The sequence below is a fragment of the Haemaphysalis longicornis genome, unplaced genomic scaffold (assembly GCF_048455015.1).
Source record: "Haemaphysalis longicornis isolate Haplotype H1 unplaced genomic scaffold, Haemaphysalis longicornis Haplotype H1 scaffold_8, whole genome shotgun sequence".
Taxonomy (NCBI): domain Eukaryota; kingdom Metazoa; phylum Arthropoda; class Arachnida; order Ixodida; family Ixodidae; genus Haemaphysalis; species Haemaphysalis longicornis.
This window is the reverse complement of record NW_027526445.1, coordinates 74,330,541-74,335,744: the sequence shown is the minus strand read 5'-3', so window position 1 is coordinate 74,335,744 and position 5,204 is coordinate 74,330,541. Positions and strand designations below refer to the sequence as shown.

General features: G+C 45.0%; 1 non-coding gene across 1 annotated transcript; it reads left to right on the top strand.

Moving 5' to 3' along the window:
- Positions 1-4,797: 4,797 nt before the first annotated feature.
- Trnai-gau (transfer RNA isoleucine (anticodon GAU)) lies at positions 4,798-4,870 on the top strand. The gene has a single exon. It is a non-coding gene; the product is annotated as a tRNA-Ile (tRNA).
- The last annotated feature ends 334 nt before the right edge of the window (positions 4,871-5,204 follow it).

The window sequence follows — 5,204 nt, the reverse complement described above, 5'->3', positions numbered from 1 at the left end:
TTGCTTTTCGCCTCCATCAGAAAAGCGGCCGCCGCGGCGGGAATCGAACCCGCGACCTCGTGCTCAGCAGCGCAACGCCTTAGCCACTGAGCCACCGCGGCGGGTACTACGAAGAGAAGATTATATATATATATATATATATATATATATATATATATATATATATATATATATATATATATATATATATATATATATATATATATATATATATAGCAAATCAGAATAGGAAATGAGGGGCTCGTTGAAAATAAGACAGAAATAAGAATTTTAAGTCCAGAAGACCTCTGCCAATTCTTATTTCTGTCTTATATAGATATATATATATATATATATATATATATATATATATATATATATATATATATATATATATATATATATATATATGTGGTGAATGAGTCCAGAGATTTGGCTTCAAAAAATACTCCGACGAAGAAACTTTAGTTACAACACCATTTTCAAAAGTGCGCCCAGCTTCTGGTGTATATAGATATAAATAAGCCAAGTAGAGAAGGAGACAAACGAGAAAGACATTAAAAATAAAATGCCTTTCTCCTGAGTCTCTGTCTCTACTTACCTTACTTTTTTGCGCTCTGTTGACTTTTTTTGTTTCCAGACCATATATTGGTATATATATGTGTGTATCCAAACCCACGACCTCCAGAATACCGGTCCAGAATACCGGTTTTCTGGAGGTCGTGGGTTCGGATCCCACCCGGCGGGAATTTTTTCACCACTTTCTTTCTGACTTAAAAAATTCTTCATCTGTTTCTACGACTCACCACAACCTCCCCTTTGCTTTCCGAGGTTTTCTCGACGGCCAATCCTTATTTTCCGTACATACATATATATATATATATATATATATATATATATATATATATATATATATATTGTAGGGAAGAATATTAGCTATGCTCCCCAAAAGCATCACAGTCGTCATTACCCAGAATGGGTCATGGTGACCACTGCGAGCAGCGTCATCATCAGCAAAAAGACTGTCGGTAATCCTCATCGCCATCGCCTAGAGCGGCGGGGTTCTCTCGGACTGCTTCGATCGGCTCGTGTCTGCTTCCCTGATCCGCGATTCCTAACCTCTGGCCTTGAAAAAGATCGTCGTCAATAAATCACCTTTCAAGTGGTGGAGGAGCCGGGGTCACACCTTAATCCTGAAACTCCGGAGCCGGGGCAGCTGAGCAACGGAAGGACCCATGGATTGTTGCGATCCTCACCTCGCTCAAATATCTTTCCCAAGTCGTAACGCCACGCGCTCTCCGTAGGCAAGCATCTCACTTTGCAGTACGCGATCGGCTGCTTTATCAACGCAACTACTACTTGGATGGCCGCAAATGGTTGCTCGTGATTCCTCGACATTTGCTGTCCGATGTTTGTGCCTTGTTTCACTCTGGCCCCACGTGTGGTCATGTCGGCCTACTCAAAACCTATGAACGTTTGCGTCTTCGTTACTTCTGGCGCGGGATGTACAACTTCGTGCGAAAATACTTTCGATGCTGCCAAGATTGCCAACGCCGAAACCCACCGGTATCTCATCTGTGTGGTCCGTTACAGCCGCTGCCTTGCCCAGTGAAACCATTTGATCGTGTGGGCATTGATTTGTACGTACCGTTACCCTGCACAGCCGCCGGAAACCGCTGGGCTATAGTTGCCATCGACCACTTGACGCGCTATGCTGAGACCGCCGCTCTACCAGCTGCTACCGCACGGGACGTCGCCTCGTTTCTCCTGCGGCGTTTTATACTTCATCACGGTTCGCCTAAGGAGCTACTCAGCGACAGGGGACGCGTTTTTCTGTCTGACGTCGTCGCGGAGCTTCTTAAGGAATGCAGCGTCATCCATCGAACGAGCACTGCCTACCATCCAGAAACGAATGGCCTCACAGAGCGCTTCAACCGTACCCTCGGGGACATGTTGTCCAAGTACGTTGCGTCTGACCATGGAAACTGGGACGTTGTACTCCCTTACGTGACGTAGGCCTACAACACCGCCATCCAAGTGACGACGGGTTTTTATCCGTTTTTCCTCCTATGTGGGCGTGAGCCATCGTGCATGCTGGACACCATACTTCCCTACCATCCCGATGTATCTGAGTGCACGCCGATTTCTGAGGCTGCCAAACACGCCGAAGAATGTCGCCAGCTTGCCCGTTCTTTCACCACTGAAGAGCAGGAGCGACAAAAGTCCATCACGGCTGGAGAGCCCGCACCCGACTTCGTTCCCGGTTCTCTCGTGTGGCTCTGGGTACCCACCAGGACTCCTGGCCTGTGCTCGAAATTCCTGTCGAACTACCAGGGGCCGTTCCGGGTTGTGGAACGCACTTCCCCAGTGAACTACGTCGTCGAGCCGCTATCGCCTTCCCAGGATCTCCGACGCCGTGGACGTGACACGGTGCATGTTGCTCGTCTGAAGCATTATTATGACCCGCTCATCTCGCCATCACCTTGAGTCGCCAGGATGGCTACCCTCTTTCCCGGGGGGGAGGGTGATTGTAGTAAAGAATATTAGCTATGCTCCCCAAAAGCATCACAGTCGTCATTACCCAGAATGGGTCATGTTGACCAGTGCGAGCAGCGTCATCATCAGCAAAAAGACTGTTGGTAATCCTCATCGCCATCGCCTAGAGCGACGGGGTTCTCTCGGACTGCTTCGATCGGCTCGTGTCTGCTTCCCTGATCCGCGATTCCTAACCTCTCGCCTTCAGACAGATCTTCGTCAATAAATCACCTTTCAATATATATATATATATATATATATATATATATATGCATATATATAGAGATTTCGATGAGTTTTGCACCGGGACAGAAGAAACGTTCCGGTAAAAGATAAGAACCACTTTGCGGTTAACTTGTTCATTATAAATTAGTCCAACAGTTTCGGAAGTTCGGAAGTGGAACTTCCTTCCTCAGGGACAATCCCGCAGTATATATATATATATATATATATATATATATAAATATATATATATATATATATATATATATATATATATATATATATATATATATATATATATATATATATATATATTGTGAGAACCAGCAGAATCTACAGTCCTGGGACAATCTACTGTGCTGGGACAATCGCCGTGCTCCGATAGGACACCCTATCGTCATCGCTTCATCTTCATCATCTCGGTTTCTGGCATCATCATCACCGCTTCCTGACGGGGTCTTCCTGGGTCCTCGGCTCTCGCAATAAACCGCTCTCCTTCGCGAGTCCTCGACTCTCTGAAGTGGTGGAGGTATATATATATATATATATATATATATATATATATATATATATATATATTGTGAGCACCAGCAGAATCTACAGTCCCAGCACAGTAGATTGTCCCAGGACTGTAGATTCTGCTGGTGCTCACACTTAATATATATATATACATATATATATATATATATATATATATATATATATATATATATATATATATATATATATATATATATATATATATATATATATATATATATATAGGGTTTCGAAATGAGGGGCTAGTTAGGAAATCCAGAAAGAAATACCGGCAGGATACAATGCCAAAAAAGGCATAGGGAACGGTTAAGCTATTTTTTAGCGCTAGCGATGTTACATTCTTTTCTATTATTAATTACGTGAGAAAGAAAGAAAGCAAAATACGCGCCCAGAGTGGGGACCGAACCCACGCCTTTCGATTACATCTCGAATGCCTTATCAATTCGGCTATCTGGGCGACTGTGTTCTCATTCACTTTCCGGGGTATTTATATTTACTACAACTGTATCTGACGCTTGAGGGTGGTAGGCAGCGCCACTCAGACTACACGGGGAGAAGGGGACCTCTTTTTCAACCCCCGGGGCGTGACGCGAACGTCTACAGCCTGTCATAAGCGGGTAACTGGCGGGAAACCCTCTTATGCTACCTTGGCGTCAAGGCTGCCAGAACCGAGGCCCTCGCTAAGCTTTCGCACGATAATAGGGTTTGGAAATGAGGGGCTCGTAAGGAAAAACGGAAAGAAATGCCGGCAGTCTACAACGCCAAAAAAGGCATAGGGGAAAGGTTAGGCTATTTTTTACCGTTAGTGACGTTACATTTTTTTATTATTAATTTACGTGATAAAAAAAAGAAACAACAACACGCGCCCAGAGTGGGAACCGAACCCACGCCTTTCGATTAGATCTCGAATGCCTTACCAATTGAGCCATCTGGGCGACTGTGTTCTCCTTCACTTTCTTCACACACACACACACACACACACACACACACACACACACACACACACACACACACACACACACACACACACACACACACACACACACACATATATATATATATATATATATATATATATAGATATATATGTATAGCGAATCAGAATAGAAAACGAGGGGCTCGTAGCAATAACACAGAAATAAGGGTTGGCAGTCAAGAAATTATTTATCTCTTTCAATGACCTACCACAACCTCCCCTTTGCTTTCCGAGGTTTTCTTGACTGCCAACCCTTATTTCTCCGTTATTCCTACGAGCCCCTCATTTCCTATTCTGATTCACTACATGCATAGCGAGGGCCTCTGTTCTGGCAGTCTTGGTGCCATAGGGAGCTTAAGAGGGCTCAACGCTGGTTGACCACTCTCGACATGTCGTAGACACTCGAGTCACGGGGCGGGGATTAAAAAATGAAGGTCCCCTTCACCCCGAGAAATCAGAGTGACACTGGCTACCACCCCCAAGCACAGGAAAACATAACATTGACATAAATACCCCAGAAAGCGGGGGGGGGGGGGGGAATCGCCCCGCCGGTAGCGTAGTGGTTATCGCACCAGACCGATATTCTGGAGGTCGTGGGTTCGGATGCCACCTGGCGGGTATTTTTCTCCGCTTTCTTTCTTTCTAAATTCTTTATCTATTTCAATGACCTACCACAACCTCCCCTTTGCTTTCCGAGGTTTTCTTGACTGCCAACCCTTATTTCTGTGTTATTCCTACGAGCCCCTCATTTCCTATTCTGATTCACTACATGCATAGCCAGGGCCTCTGTTGTGGCAGTCTTGGTGCCATAGGGAGTTTAAGAGGGTTCAACGCTGGTTGACCACTCTCGACATGTCGTAGACACTCGAGTCACGGCGCGGGGATTAAAAAATGAAGGTCCCCTTCACCCCGAGAAATCAGAGTGACACTGGCTACCACCCCCAAGCACAGG